The 17,056-nt window shown below is 43.1% G+C and overlaps 1 protein-coding gene across 1 annotated transcript in view; it reads left to right on the top strand.

Annotated features, from left to right (window-relative positions):
- The first annotated feature begins 8,192 nt into the window (after positions 1-8,192).
- Positions 8,193-17,056, top strand: part of Il33 (interleukin 33) — a 40,587-nt gene continuing 31,723 nt past the window's right edge. The window contains exon 1 of the mRNA XM_041662206.1: positions 8,193-8,274. The gene's annotated coding sequence lies outside the window, so the exon portion shown is untranslated. The remainder of the gene's footprint in view (positions 8,275-17,056) is intronic.

Genomic DNA, 17,056 nt, shown 5'->3' with positions numbered 1-17,056 from the left:
ATCCTTATGGAGTTGGATAGCCATTTGGGCAAGAAACTGCTCTTGCCTGGACTGTTGCATAAACTGGACAAAGAGAACCTGCAGAGAGAGGACTGCTGAACTTACCTAAAGGTGAGATGATCTTTCGGGGTTCCTGATTCATGAAGGAGTCTACGAGACATTCTGTAGGACACAACAGATAGTGACTGAACTGCCTTTGAAATTTCCTGCTTCATGGAAATGTCTCTAGATACTATGGGCCGGCCGAAGATGGATGCCCCAACGGTACAGAGGAACTTTGGGTGACTGTCCAGGCAGCAAGCTGTCTCTGTCATTTTTAGAGTTTTGGAAGTTGCTTATTTCTTGTTTAATTAGGTAATATTTTATCCTTCTGGAGTCTTTGATGGAGTTAAAGAATATATAGATAGTTATAGTTTTCCTTAGTTATGATAAAAGATAAAGTAAATGTAAATATTGTAACTGTAATTCTTGCTTTATAACTGTTTTGTTATATGTAATTTTGCTATGTTAAAGTTAAAGCCTTTCTTTTTCGTTTAAACAGAAAAAGAGGAAATGAACATATTTCTTTGGACATTTTGTTGAATTTTGTTTATAATGAGTTCTTTTTTCTTTTGACTTTCTCTTTAGCTACTGATTAGTGTGGTGGGTATGTTCAGTTTAAAGATGTGGTTCATGAACATACTCAGGGATATGCTCACCCTTTAAATGCTTTCCTACATAAGTACATACAGACAAGTTACCTTTTCTGAAGAGGGCTTTGATTTGGCAATGACACCCACCATCTGCTTATCTGCTATGGGTGTTCTGTTATAGCTTCTGGCTCATCCCTGCACAAGCTGGAAAACCCCATCTGCTCTACTTCCCAAAACATATCAATAGGTTTAAATCACAGATTAGGCAGATGAGTCTCTACTCAGAGTAGCGAGTTCTGAGATGAAGAGTTAATGCCTCTCCATACCCAACTGTATTGTGGTGATTGGAAAGAGAATGTACCCCCAAAGGGAGTGGCATTATTAGGAGGTGTGGCTTTTTTTGGAGCAAGTGTGGTTGAAAGACCCTGGGCTCAGCATTACTGCCACTCCTCTGGGAACCAGGAACCTGATAATCACCCATGCGTGCACTAGAGCTTTGGGTACTTTTCCTTGAAATTTTCCATTCCCTTTGTAGGTTTTCTTCAATAGACCCAGGTCCTGGAACTGGGGTAAAATGACCTTCAGATGACCTGCAGGTGTTTCTCCTTGCTCAACCAACCCAGCAATCACCATAGCAATGACCAATCATAGTTAGCTGACCATTGAACGAGTTAATCACAATAGCTGACAAACGATTTCTGCACTCCCCTTTTGGTCCTGCGGTTTTTCTTTTTAAAAGAAGCCTGTAATAGCTTTTCAGGATCCTCCTCCCGAGGCTGAGGACCCTGACGCACCAGTCAAATTAAATTCCTCTTGCTTTTTCATCAACTGTGGTGTAAGGGTGGTCTCTTGGGGGTGACCTCTCCTTAGTAAGTGAGCTTTAGGGTCCAACATGGTCTTGCTGGAGGAAATGTGTCACTGTTGAGATGGGCTTTGAGGGCTCATATATGCCCAATTTGTGCCCATTAAACTGTGGGCTGGGTGGCTTCTGTGTGCTTCAACTCTGTTCATGGTCCATACAACCTGACTTTATAGGCTGTCCTTGTGAAAAATATCTTCTAGGGTTTAGTAAGATTTCACTGAGTGATGGGATGCAGAAGCAAAGTGGTGGGTAAGGTTAGGACTTATTTCTTTCTCTTGTATGGGAGTCAAGGGAGACACCACATCTGTGGTTCTCTGGCTTAGCTGAGGATGTGGGACCCTGGGGTCTGATAAACACATCTACCTTCTCATCGAGAGACTCCAGCTCAAGGGTCAGTCACTCTCAGAACAGATCAGAGGGGGGGAAGATCCAAACCTTTCCTTCCAGGTCTCTCTGAGTTGGTAGGTTCTTCTTCTCATCTGTAAATCACTTCCTGGAACTGTGGTCCTCAGACACAGCCTCGACTCCTAGAATTCTTTAAAGGAATGAAGCCATAGCAAAGCCTCAGACTCAGTCTACGGAGCCTGGTGGGGGACTTCTGAGCTTTAGACATATAAGATAATAAACTTGTGTTCTTTTTTTTTTTTTTTTGATTTTTCGAGACAGGGTTTCTCCGTAGCTTTTGGTTCCTGTCCTGGAACTAGCTCTTGTAGACCAGGCTGGCCTCGAACTCACAGAGATCCGCCTGCCTCTGCCTCCCGAGTGCTGGGATTAAAGGCGTGCGCCACCACCGCCCGGCTAAACTTGTGTTCTTTTCAGCCACTAGGTTTGTGATAAGTCACTATGACAGCAGTAAAAAAAATGGTTCTTTTCCAGTTTTAGGTGTAGAAAATTGTGGGCCTTGGGAGATATACCTTCAGGGTTACTGTATAGTGGTATATTATTTGTGTTTTAATAAATAAAGCTTACCTGAAGATCAGAAGGCAAAGCAGCCATACTAGTCATCCATATAGGCCAGGGAGTGGTGGTACACACCTTTAATCCCAGGGCTTGGGAGACAAAGATGGATGGATCTCTGTGAGTTCAAGGCTGCCTTGGGCTACACAAGATTGAATCTGTCTAAAAGAGAAACAGAGCTCACACAAAGGCGATCCCAGTACTTGGGATCACATGCCTTTAATTCCAGCACTAAGGAGGTGGAGACAGGAGTGATATGGCTGGTCAGAAAGAGGAATATAAAGGGTAAGAAACAGTAACTCACTGGAGAGTGGAGTCTGAGGATTCATGGAGACAGGATCTCACCCTTTCAGTCTGAAGATTTGGTAGAGGTAAAAGTTCTTCTGATCTTCAGGTTGAATTGCAGTATCTGTCTCTGGGTTTTTATTATCCGTGCTACAGGACTGCATTGAAGAGAAAACAACTACAACTCTCTCCAGTAATCTGGTGCCTACTTGAAAACAGCACAGCGCTGTGGTAGCACTGTCTACTGCATTACTGAAAATGAGTGGATGGGGCTGGAGACAGCTAAGGACAATGCAGTTGATGCTGCTCTTGGAGAGGACCCAGGTTCAGGTCTCAGCACCCACACTGTGACTCCCAGTCATCTGGAACTCCAGTTCCAGGGAATCTGATGCCTCTTCCGACCTCCACAGGCTCCTGAACAGGTGCACCTACATGCATTCATATGCACACACATACATAAATTATTGAAAAAATAAGAACATGAGGCAATTTTGTACACTCTATAAAGCATTATTTACACTATGCTGGGACAGACTGGTAATCGCACAGCAGAGCCTGTACAGGAAATAAGTGATTGTGATTATGAACTGAGGAAGTTGGAAATGCCTCTGCATAAGTGAGTGGCATGGACAAGCAATCAAACTTGACAAGAGAGTTAAGGGTGTTGTGAGGATGAAGTTGCCCAAAGAAGTTTTGCACTGACAAGAGACCAGGAAGGAAGGGCACTGGCTGGCTCAGATGCTGTACCTACAGCCAGAGTACAGATCCTTATCCTTCAAAACACTCAGTCCTGTTGTGGAACATTAGATGAAGATGTGTGGCATTTGTTTTTGCTGGGGAACATTTTCTTAATGGTGCAAAGATGTATTGTGTTCTTTTATGTTGCATTTGTTTAACTCTGTGAAGCTGTGTTACTCTGCCTGTCTAAAACACCTGATTGATCTAATAAAGAGCTGAACGGCCAGTAGCTAGGCAGGAGAAAGAACAGGTGGGGATGCCAGGCAGAGAGTATAAATAGGAGAAGGAAAAGAGGAGATGGAAGAACCAAGAAAAGGAGGAGAAGAGGACATCAGGGGTCAGCCACCCAGCTACACAGACAGCTATGGAGTAAGAAGTAAAGAAAGGTATATAGACTAGAGAAAGAGAAAAGCACAGAGGCAAAAGGTAGACAGAATAATTTAAGAAAACCTGGCTAGAAATAAGCAAGCTAACCTGAGCATTTATAAGTAAGAACATGTCTCTATGTATTTATTTGGGAGTGGGGTAGTCAAGGAAGGCAGGTTTTTGGTGACATTTCACCTATCTTCTCTCTTTCCAGGAATGAAATATGGAAAAGGCTGCCTCTCTCAGAACATCCTTAGCTATGGGGCACAGCAGGACATCCTGATAGATTGGCAGTTTTTGCACTCCTTCTGCAGAACTCTAGGGTCTTAAAGCCTTCCAAGATTAAATGACTTGAACAATAGTGATTGTCTCTTCAACTATAGGAACTTTACACCCACAGGTCAGCATACTGGCAGATTTTCGTTAAGACTTTTATCTTGTTGGACCCTAGAGTCCAATCACCGAGGAGGAGTCGTCACCCCCAGAGACTGTCTCTCACACCACAGCTGATGTAAAAGCATGAGGATTTTTATTAATTCTATCATGACAGGGTCTTCCAGCATTCAGGAGGTTAGAAAGACCCCATATGGCTGGTACAGTCTATTTTTAAAGGAAAAAGCCACAGAAGGAAGGGGGTGTCTGGGGGGTTGTTCTTTAACTATTATGATTGGCTTATTCAAAAGAGCTATTACCAATAATTGGCTGGAGAGTGGTTGCCAGATCAGATGAGGTAAGGGGGAAACATCTGAGGGTCACTTTGCCCCTTTTCCAGGGCCTGAGTCAAAACACCAGTAACTGAGTCAACACCTAAGGGTTATCTTGCCCCTATTCAAAAACTGAGTTCTATTTGGAGAACATTCACAAGGACTCAGGGAGATGATGGAAAGTTCCCAACATTTCAGTACATGTGTGGGCAATTGTTAGGTCCTTGGTTCCCAGGGGAGGGAGGAGCATTACTGCTGAGACTGAGAGTTATCAGAAATGGCTTCCACAATCTTACAGTCTGGGATGATGGCACACATCTTTAATCCCAGCAGGGAGACAGAGGCACGTGGATCTCTGTGAGTTCCACCTGAGGCCAGACTCTATCTCAAAAATAAAATTGTCTTAGAAAATGTTTCTGGTTCTGTAGTAGGAGGCCGCTTGTTCATTGCCGGCTTCCAAGACCATGAAATAATCACTCAGAAACTGCAATACTGTTTGGTCAATAGCATAAGTGTATTTCTGGCTAACTCTTATATCCTAAACTAACCTATCTCCATTAATCTGTGTATTGCCACATGGCTGCATCTTATTGGGTAAAGCTCCCTCTGCCATCTGTCTCCAGCAGGGCTACATGGCTTTTCCTGCCTCTGCCTTCTTTCTCCCAGCATTCAGTTTAGTTTTCCCCGCTTACCTCTCTTCTGCCCTATCACAGGCCAAAAACAGTTTTTTTTATTAACCAATGGTAATCACAGCATTCAGAGGGGAATCCCACATCATGGTTCTCAGAAATTCTGAGGACTGGCTAAACTAGTCAGATGCATGGAAAGACTCCTCTCTGGGGCAGCACTGTCTGAGGTCAAACTAAAGGAGGTAGAATCTGCAGCAGCACTGTCTGAGGTCTAACTAAAAGACACAGGGGTCTGGCATCCAGTTTCTCCCGAGAGGAGACAGAGACAAAATGCACTGTTACCTTTGAGTTGACCGTGACAGGTGTTGGACTCTAGCATCCAAACACCAAGAAGGAGTCACCCCGAGAGACCATCTCATACACCACAGCCGATGCAAAAGCATGAGGATTTTATTAATTCTGTCATGACAAGGTCCCTCAGCATTCGGGAAGCCGAGAGACCTCGAATAGCTGGTACAGTCTAATTTTAAACAAGGGGGGTTGTTCTTTGACTATTCTGATTGGCTTATTTGAAAGGGCTATTACCAATAATTGACTGGAGAGCTGTTGCCAGATCAGATGAGGTAAGAGGTCATTTTGACCCCATTTCCCAGGGGACCGAGCCAAAGCATAAGTACATGGGTGATTGTTCAGGAACTGAGTACGTGCGAGTGTAGCTGTTAGGTCCTTGGTTCCCAGGGGAGGAGGGGAAGCACTATGGCACAGAGGCTGAGAGGATTCAAAAATGGCTTTAGGATTGTCTTAAAGTCTTACACAGGCACCCATAGATCTGAACATCACACCTCATCACCTACCTCATAATTTCATTTACAAAAGAAAATCCCTTATGCAAAGAGAAATCAGTCAGCTGGCCCATGTTTTAAACTTAACATTACAATGTTGAATTGTTACTTAGGTTTTATTTTTTTTTTTATTTATTTTTTTTTTTTTTTTTGGTTTTTCGAGACAGGGTTTCTCTGTGGTTTTGGAGCCTGTCCTGAAACTAGCTCTTGTAGACCAGGCTGGCTTTATCTTTGGCCCTGACTGGAAATTGGATACTTTAAACAGTTTGACTTTACAAGCTGTAAAATATTCCACAGTGCTATTGTTAAGTCATATCTGTCACTCCAAAAGCCTGTGTTTATATCTAAAATGAATGCTATCTCTTTCTCTTATCCTTAAAAAATCCAACATTGTTTGTAATGACTTCTTTCCTACAGAGTAAATCAAGATCTCAATCACAGAAAGGTGGGGTCCCTAAGTCCCCCCCACCCCCACCCAAGTCCCTAAGTCACCTCAGGCTGTAGCCAGAAGCACCAGACTAGGCTCCTGCTGCCACTAATGCCTCCTGCTTCTGAGTGACTGTGAATTGTAGATTATTTTCCAGGTCCTAATGTGGAGAACTGAGAGAGGGACCTTGAGAAATGACAGTGACTTCCACAGGGCAAACACTGGGCTGATCAGTGAGCTTGTTCCCACCCATTGTGCTCAGCAGCCCCTTTTCTTGTCACAGAAAAAAGGGAACTAGCAAAGATGTTGGGGATGATGTCACATCTTAGCTTGAAGACTTCCCAAGATGGGTAGCTGTCTGATGGTCACTAACCCATTATTCAGTAGGTTGAAGACTGCCTGAAGAAAAAATGAGGGCACTTCTACTGGAAGCCATCTCCATTCAGTTATGGATTTTTCGTGTTTCGTTAGTGAGCAAACCAGGAAAGATTTCATTAACTGTTTTCTTAATAAAGAATGCACCAAACGTTGGTTTTTAGAATTAAGTTGTGAGGCCTATAATTTCCTCCTCCTCCATTGTGGGGAGGGTAGGCACTCTGAGAAAATCAACCATCTATCCTTTAGCTGCTCTCCTCCCCTGCCCTCTCCATCCAGACACATCTCACAGAGCTGAAGGTGTGGTGGCCTGGCATTCCGGTTACTTTCTCTAAAAATACCACCCTGCCCTTGCCACCACGCAGTGTGTTCCTCTGAGCTCATCCAGCCTGGCTAGCTGCCGTCTGAGGCTCTGACTGGCTGTCACTAGGGATCTGTTCCTGGTACTGCTTAGTGAATGAGGGAAAAGTATATGGGTCCCTTGGAAAGGACAAGGAGGTTGGCTTTCCTTCAACTCCAGATCAGTATCTTTATGCAAGAAGGTAAACATTACTTATCCCTAGAAACATGTCTTTATTTTTTTTTTTCTTCAAGCTAGCTTGTTTGGTCTGTGTGGGAACCACAGATCTATATTGTCTTAATGACAACTTTACAGCCTAGGAAATAATCGCCTTAGTGTAGCTCGCCTGAAGGATCTTTTTCTTTTCTCCTGTATGGATTCTTCAAACGGCTGGTGTTTGCTTTCTTTCCTATTATCATAATCATTATCATTGCCAGTTAATTGCTGTGGTCAGAGTATGGAGGCAGATCAGCTAAGCTGAGATTTGTGGAGCTCTGAGACCTTTTTTTTTTTTTTTGTAGATAAGCTGCATATTTCTGATAATGTAACACTTAGGAGTTTAACTTAGAAGTTTGGAATTCATGAGCCAAACTGTGATGGGTGGGGGCAGAGAGAGAATTGGGGTATGAAGATGGGAGGAGAGGTGCGTGTGAGATAACTCTGGCATGAGGTCTGGAAGAAGGGGGGAGAGAGAAAGAGGGGAAACACATAAAATCCATTGTGGGCAATTCAAACTTAAAATCAAGGCAGAGAAGAATGCAGATGTGGTAACCTTGTAGTTCTAGCCCTAGAAGCCAAGGCAGGAATATCCTGAATCAAAGGCCAGCCAAGGTCAGATAGCAAGACCTTGTCCCTCTCTGCCCTCCCTGACCCCCACATACAAATCAACATAAAAAGAAAAGGCAGAAATCAGTGAATCATAGATGTTGACAACAATAATGCTATTAGCTTTTTGAAAAGAAGTGAGAAAAATTGGCCCAGCTCCTGCCTCCCACGTCTCCCTTCGAAGACTACCTGGTTCTCTGCCAAATCCTGGGTAATGAAAAGAGCGTGCGTTGCTCTGCACGGAGGAGAGACTGCAGCGGCTCGAGAGAGAAATCGGGACAAGATCACCAAGGTAAGACGGAGACCAAAATCCTGCGAAGGTTTTAGTCAGGTTTTGCAAAGAGAAACCTTAGGAACTATAGAGCTCTCCCTCCCTCCCTAATTCTGAGAGAGAAGTTGTTGCTAAGAGAAGTAAAGCCCATGAGAGATAGCCACTACTAACTCATGAACGCCGTCTGCTTTCCTTCTGGTGAGTTTTACAATTATTGACAAATTGTCTGACTGGATAATGTTAGCATTTAAATCCCTTCCCACTGCAAAACTTTCCCAAGCAAGATGATAATTCGACTTCCTGCTTTTATGCTGAGCAATTGCTTGCAAATGGCTCTCAGTAAAAGAACGATCACGGGAAAATTGTGAATACAGAATTGGGAGAGGGGGCACGTAAGGAACTGATTACCTAAATGGATTCATTTTAAAAACTTACCCATTTTGCTACCGTTCACCTAAGAGACTCTCTTCTGAAGGCTGCTTGTCCTTTATGCTCCTGACAATCTTTCCTCATACTTTTCTCTACCTCTCTGTACGTGGGTGGTCTTCAACCTTCCTGGTGCTCTGATTCTTTAAAACAGTTGTGGTGGCCCCCAACCATAAAATTATTTCATTGCCACTTCATAACTGTAATTTTGCTACTGTTTTGGCTTGTAATGTACATATCTGATATGCAGGATGTCTGATATATGACCTTTGTGAAAGGTTTGTTCGACCCTCCCAAAGGGGTCGCAACCCATAGGTTGAAAAACTGATCTAGATGCATGTCTGCTCTTCAGATTGTTTTAGTAAGGAACACAGCCTGCCATGCCCTACACGGTGGTCACACGGGAGCCAGAGACTGCATATGGCTGCCTTCCCCAGCTGCAGTTGCTTTCCACATGTGCCTGCTTCCTGGCCTCATCCTTGCTTGATGCTGTGGTCCAAAGCTGGGTCCAAAACCCTGGACAGCTGCTTTTCATGTTTGTCTTCAACGCTCCCCTTCTGGTTTCCTCCCAGATGATGCACAGTTCTACATTTCAAACATCTCAGATCCCCCTAATTTCTCAGACTTAGGGGCCCCTGAAACTTATCTCACAGTGAGCGAGCTCCCTTAACAGTTAATAAACATGCCATGCAGATTGCACTGGTTCTCTGGCTCAAATTTTACATCCCCCCCACCACCACCCTTTCCTCTGAGAGGTTCTGCCATCTCCCATGGAAAGGTGAGCTCTGATTTCCTCAGTGACCTAAATGCTGTTTCTTTGGATCTCTGTTAACTTACGGCGTATACTTTACATTGCAGAAAAAAACAATTCCATGGTCAACTTTAACTTTCATGCACAGGATGACGTAGGGTTGGGAGTGAATTTGAAACAGCAAATAATGAGGATTTCTCTTCAGCGTCTGCCAAGGTTTACAGGAAAAGAGGTTTATGAGACGCATCCAGGAATTGTCTGGCGTCACATTCAATCCAGACATCGAGTCAAAAGGAAGCGGTATAAAAGCAGTGCTGTGAGGAGATAAATATGTGATTGGGACTAATTCTGCTGAGGAAGTCCAATAATGAGTATTTTGTTTCGTTTTTTTAACAACCTGAGTATTGACATGTTTGCAAACTCTGTGAGGTGAGTCCAAAGGTAGGGGGCAGAATTTCCCCTCCAAGCACCAGTTTGCTGAAGGGACAGTTAGATACTATAAGGTCACATGTGAACTCCATCAGTAGTAGACTGGAAGTGTAATTCTGTGGAACAACACAAAAAGATGCTTGGTTCACAGACATCAGGAAATTGTGCTAAAACTGCTTGCCTCATCAGTTCCTTACCACTTCTCTGGAGTTGGTGTCTGGGTCAAAGGGAGCATCTTTTTTGTTTATTTTCTGATTTAATGCCAAGGCTTTGGACACAGTGGGTAAACACCCTACCGCTGAACTATCTTTCCAGCCTATGACAGGCACTTGGGTACTTGTTTTTCTGTTGGCGCTTTAATCCACCGCCGTTTTAGCCAGCAAATGTGGTTCCACAGTTACCAACTTGTTGCTCTGGTAGCAGCCGGGCCACTCAGGCTGCTGTCTAGTGGAAATTCTGTTCCCACAGGCACCGACTAAGTCACTGCTGACAAATATAGCTTTTAATTAAATCTTTATTGTTCTATTTATTTTATTAATAATTATTGACTTGGGAGTCAAAGGCTGGGGTGAAAACCTGCTAGCTCAGAGAGGTTGAGTAGCAACTAGCTGACTTCTCTCTAAAAGAGAGCTTCCTTCTGCTTTGTCAAAACGAAAGAACTCATGCTAACTAAGTCCCTCCCTACTACTTCCTATGTATTTCTTTATTATCTTATAGATACCCTCTATGATTATTTTCTGTCAACTAGTTGCTAACCCAGTCCCCTGACACAAAGTAGATTTTATTTAACTAACCCCAAGGCAAACACGGGGTTCACAGTATGATTGAATACCCCCCAAAAGGCATATCTAAGGAAACATCTCATACAGGGCAGGCAGTTCTCAAGATGAGAGGGGACCAATGGGTGTGGGAAGTCTACTCTACCTTCTTCTTGCTGCAGACTCCCAGCAATACTGCTTTTGATACTGGTAGGTTATACCCCTGAGGCTTTATCCTTTTGTTTAGGGAAACATGCAATGTAATATAATAGAAATGCACACACACAGCTTCTGGTGGCAGCTTCAAGTCCATCTTCTAGCTACCTTTTCTTTTTTTATAATTTATTTTATTTTTTTGAAAAAGAAAACAAACTATCTTTTTTCATTTTACGTACCAATACCAGTTCCCACTCCCTTTCCTCCTCCCATTCCTTCCACCTTCCCCCTACACAACCCCACTCAATCTTCAGAGAGGGTAAAACACATCGCTTCGGGGGAAGGCCCAAGGCCCTCCCTCCTATATCTAGGCTGAGCAAGGTATTCATTCAAAGAGAATGGGTTCCAAAAAAAAAAAAAAAAAACAGTACAAGCATTAGGAATAAATCCTGGTGCCACTGCCAGTGGCCCCACAATCTGCCCCAGTCACCCACATTCAGAGGGTCTAGTTTGCTTCTATGCTGGTTTCTTCCCCATCCGGCTAGAGTTGGTGAGCTCTATTAGCTCAAGTAAACTGTTTCAGTGGGTGTCCCCATCATGGTCTTGACCATATTCTCCCTCGTCCCGCTCTTCAACTGCACTTTAGGAGTTCAGGCTAGTGCTCCACTGTGGGTCTCTGCCTCTGTTTCCGTCAGTTGCTGGATGCTCGTTCTATGCTGACGTTTAAGATGTTCACCAATCTGACTACAGGGCAAGGCCAGTTGGGGCACCCCCTCCTCTATTGCTTAGGGTTGTAGCTGGGGTCATTGCTTGTGGATTCCTGGGATTTTTTCTAGTGCCAGGTTTTGCATGGAACTAGAAAAAAATCATCCTGAGTGAAGTAACTCAGACCCAGAAAGATGAACATGGTATGTACTCACTCATAACTGGATACTAGCTGTAAAGCAAAGGATAAATTAGCCAATAGTTCATTACCCTAGAGAACCTAAGTAACAAGGTGAACCCTAAGAAAAACATACATAGATCCCCAGGAAAGGGAAATAGATAAGATTGCCTGACAAAATTGGGAGCATGGAGGTGGGGGAAGAAGTGAGGGCAGAAGAGGAACAGGAGGGGAGAAGGGGAAGGGGGAGGAGAACTTGAGGCAATGGGATAGTTGAGATGGAGGAAGGACAGAGATGAGAGCAAGGAAAGAGATATTTTGATTGAGGGAACTCTTATGGGGCTAGCTAGCTCCACTTGTTAGCTATATGAATTTGGATCTTTCTCAATATTCCTATATCTAATTTGCCCCCTCTGGTATGAAATGTGAAACAACACAACACTATCAAATAAGCATCATTAGAACCCTTCAAGAGAAGTTCTGTGATTGGCTCCACAGTTGGAAGTGATCGATCGTCAGAGGTTACGATTCCACCTCTCAGCATCCACTGGATGTGAGATGACCTCAAGTTATTGCAGTACCTCTGTGACGTAAATGTTACCATCCTGATTTGTGAAAACCAGAAAGTGAGATTTGGAAAGACCATACTTAGCCCAAATGGCAAAGTTGGTAAATTTCAGGTGGGAGATTAAAACCCAAGGCTAAGTTTCATTAAGAAGAAAAAAAAAAAGACAAAGAAGTAAGCATGCTTCTAAACCAATGTCATAGATGTCTCTAAGTGTCTCTGGGGAGAAATGCTTTTGATTTCAAATTCCCATAGTTTCTAATGTAAAACATTAGTGAAAAAACACTAGAGTCTTCAACATCCTTGGGGAGGGCTTAACCCACTGTTACCTGAGGGAGAAGTTTCCACCAACTACCATCCCTTCTTTTTCTCTTGCTATTCTTGTTGCTAGGAATTAGACAGGTTCACCCACAGAACTTCGTAGTTGTGTATGGCTACTCTGCTCAGTCTCAACCAGTTTTAGCTTGTTGACTTGTTAATGACAGATATTTTTTTTTATTTTTTTTTATTTTTTTTATTTTTTTTAAATTTATTTATTTATTAAAGATTTCTGTCTCTTCCCAGCCACCGCCTCCCATTTCCCTCCCCCTCCCCTAATTAAGTCCCCCCCCCAGCCCGAAAAGCAATCAGGGTTCCCTGTCCTGTGGGAAGTCCAAGGAACCCCCCACCTCCATCCAGGTCTAGTAAGTTGAGCATCCAAACTGCCTAGGCTCCCACAAAGCCAGTACGTGCAGTAGGATCAGAAACCCAGTGCCATTGTTCTTGAGTTCTCAGTAGTCCTCATTGTCCGTTATGTTCAGAGAGTCCGGTTTTATCCCAGGCTTTTCCAGACCCAGGCCAGCTGGTCTTGGTGAGTTCCCAGTAGAACATCCCCATTGACAGATATTTTTTAAATGATATTTAAGTAAGCTATATTTTCTCGTGTGTGTGTGTGTGTGTGTGTGTGTGTGTGTGTGTGTGTGTGTGTAGGTCACAGGACAACTCTGTATCATCTTTTCTCTCCTTCCACCTTTATGTTGGTTCTGGGGATTGAACTCGGGTCCTTGGACTTGCATACTAAATGCTCTAACCAACTGAGCTCTCTTGACAGCCCCACCCCTTTTCCTTTTTAAAGAAAGTTTTGATGTATTGAGACAACGTCTCACAGTGTAGCCCAGGCTAGCTTGGAACCTCCCAGGCTCGCTTGGAACTCATGGCAATCCTTCAGCCTCAGTCTCTCAAGTGTTAGGATTACAGGCATGAGCCACCACACATGTTTTGTTTTGTTTTTCATAAAGGATGATATGCTTTTCAACACTTGTTCTCACTTGGAGCTTTTCAGAACCAAACATAACTTCTTCAAACCTAAATTTATTAGTTCAAGATTTCTCTTCCTTGGAGTTTTATTTTCTGTTATCTTTCATACATAATGTATATGACTAGTCCATGTTCACACCAATTTGTGTGTGCAAAAATACTTTGCAGCCAGGTGTAGGATCATGCCTGTAATCAAAGCACTGGAGAGGCAGAAGCATACATAGCTCTGTAAGTTCTTCTCAGGTTTAAATAACAAGTTCCAGGCCAGCCAGGGCTCCATAGCAAGACCCTGTTTCAAAGCAGAAGCAAAAACACACTTCACCAGCTCTCTATATAATGTCTTCATATTGGCAAATTATTACTAGTAGTGCTAAGCTTTTATTAACACTAATTATCTCAAATATTTTTGAAAGTTTCAGCCAGAGAAACTGGTACAGATGTTGATTCTGACTTAGTGACAGTCTTCAGCTTCCTGTTTTTACTTCCTTAACAAAAAGTCCCTATTATTGGAATGAATAAATAGATTCTTTTTTTACTGAATAAAGCACATATTTTTTTCTTCACTGACCTAAGAATATGTTTTGTGGAAAACAGAATTTTCATTATGTAGTAAACATATGATGCCTAGGCTGACCCTTGGATTCATGATTCTCCTGCCTCAGCCCCCTCAAGTGCTAGGACTACAGGGACCATCATCTCCAGCTCAAAGCCTTGAAAAGTCATTTTGTCACTATCTGTCCCATGGGATGCCCACAATCATTTTATATAAACGTGTGTGTGTGTGTGTGTGTGTGTGTATATATATATACATACATACACATATACATATATATATACATTCTCAGTGACTATGCTGACTGGTATTTTACTATTCCATAATAACAAAGTGGTGCTGCCTATCACACAGGAATGGAACTTCTGCAACCTCAGGTGAAGGTCCTTTCCCATTTGTTGGTCAGATAAGGGTGTGATGTCTATGCTTACACTCACTGGGATCTTTTGTTATTGTTGTAGCATTCTTTGTTGCTGTTTTGCTCTTGTTTCTTTTGAGATAGGGTCTTGCTTTGCAGCCCAGGATGGCCTGGAGCTCACTGTGTAGCCCGTGCTCACATGAAACCCATGACACTCTTCCTGCCTCAGTCACTCAAGTGCAGGGTTTACAGGAATTATCCATCACACCTGGCTTAGACTCACTGTTGACTGCTAAAAAAGAGGTTGCCATGAATAGTGTATATTTGAAAAGAGATTTTTTTTATCTCTGCAACTCTCAAAATTATCTGATTTATCTGAGAAATTCTAGTGATTGCATACACATGTGAATGTGTATGTGTGGTGTGCACATACGTGAGGGGGGTACACGCACATGGAGGCCAGGGGTATCCTGCTCTATCACTCTGCCTGATGCCCCAATTTAGCACCAAATTGTAACTGTTCTTAAAAACCCAGAGTCAGATATTAGGGGGTAAAACTGAGAGATCAGAGAAGCAGAGCACCGGGCCACTAGAGAGACCTCTTCTGAATTCATAGACCAAAGGGGTGATCCTGGGCTCAGACTGCCTCTTCAGACTGAAGGAGCAGCGATCCTCAGAATGTAGCTATCTCCACCAAACCTCAGACTGCATCTCAGACAGCAACTGTCTCCACCAAACCTCAGACTGCCTTGAGCTCTTGTCTCCCCCTACCTTATATTCATTTCTCTGCCCAGCCATATCACTCCTGTCTCCCTAGTGCTGGGATTAAGGACATGTGATCCCAAGTGCTGGGATCACGTTTGTGTGAGTTCTGTTTCTCTTTTAGACAAATTCAATCTCCGAGTAGCCCAGGGTGGCCTTGAACTAACACAGATCCCTCTGCCTCGGTCTCCCGAGTCCTAGAGTCCTAGGATTAAAGGTGTGTGCCACCACTCCTGGGCCTCTAGTGGCTTGGCGCTGCATTCTGATCTTCAGACAAGCTTTATTTGTTAAAACACAAACAAAATATCACTATACCCTGACATGAACCTAGAGTTACTCTGGCAGTCACAAGCCCCAGGAATTCTCCTACCTCTGTCCCCCATAGTGTTGGAGTTGCAGGAACAAGTGACCTCACTTGGCCTTTTCTATGACTGCCAGGAATTCAAACTCAGTCCTCGCAGGTTTGCACAACAGAGGTCCTCACCTACTGAGCCATCTCTCCCATTTTGCTTTTGTTTTTAGTGGCTTCTTACACCTAAGAAGGGCAGCTGAAGCCATGGAAAGCTGCTCCGAGGATTCTGCCATAGCCTAATAGACACCTCAGCTATTCCCTTAAATATGATTAACTTTCAGTTCTTTAAAGTCAGAAAACTTAGTGTTTAATCAAGCATATAAGTAGCTCATTTTCGGACTAATAGAAAAGAGGGTTTTGTCTTTCCTGTCAACTATTTCCTATCATTAGTTCAGATAGTTCCCTTAATTTAAAATTTATTTTTAAGTTACTTAATTTATGTTAACTGAATAATAATTCTTAAGAATTACTTTAATTTTTCTTATTGATTCTAACCAAGAAAACCATGAGTGTAGAACCTATGTATTTTAGAATCTACTGACATTCTTGCTCCCTTAATGACAACAACAATAAACTGGTATTTTAATAATCTTTAACAAAGATACAGAATAAGCACAAAATTGAACAAATTATTTGTTTAATGAACTGTCATGAACTATACAGACCTATGTAATTTTATATCTACTACTGCACCTCAAGTCTCCCCACTCACCCCTCTATTATTCCATCTCAGAGGTAACCATTATCAGATTTCCCGATGTCATATATGGTCCTCTGTGCACAATGATGCTTCAGTCAATGACAGACCACAACAGTGATCCTATGCGATTATAGCACCAATGTGGTACACGAGCCATCTCAGTTTGTGTTCTACACCCTACAATAGTTACACAGTGATGTACTGGGGATGTGTCCCCATCACTAAGCAATATACAACAGTATTACATCTGTAGTTTTGAACAATACGTACTTTGCATCCTGCCTTTCCCTCAACATCATGTTTCTAAGATGCAGTTTTGTTTTTTGTTCAAGTAGCAGAAGCTTGTTTGTTTGTTTGTTCTTCGAGACAGGGTTTCTCAGTAGTTCTGGAGCCTGTCCTGGCACTAGCTCTTATAGACCAGGCTGGCCTCGAACTCACTGAGATCCACCTGCCTCTGTTTCCTGAGTGCTGGGATTAAAGGCATGCACCACCACTGCTTGGTAGCAGAAGCTTTTAACTTCACATCACTGATTAGAATTCCCCTAAATAAATCCAGCACAGCAAATCTGGCACAACATGAATGGGCATATATGCTATTCCCTACTTAGACCGCTCACAGCGTTCCTGCGGACCTTCTGGTGAATGTTTTTGGGCCTCAGTGTTGCGTGCATACCTTCTGGGCCAGGACGGTACATTTGTCGAGCATTGTCGGGAAAGGCCACGCTGCTTTCCACAGGTGGTGTGGCAATATGTACTTCTACAGTCATACATAAAAATGCCAGGTCTACCCCACCCAAACTTGTCAATGCTTGTG

The sequence above is a fragment of the Microtus oregoni genome, unplaced genomic scaffold (genome assembly GCF_018167655.1).
Source record: "Microtus oregoni isolate MIOR12 unplaced genomic scaffold, Mior012 000012F_ref0000307, whole genome shotgun sequence".
Lineage (NCBI taxonomy): Eukaryota > Metazoa > Chordata > Mammalia > Rodentia > Cricetidae > Microtus > Microtus oregoni.
The sequence above is the reverse complement of the archived record's forward strand: the minus strand, read 5'-3'. Positions and strand labels throughout refer to the sequence as shown.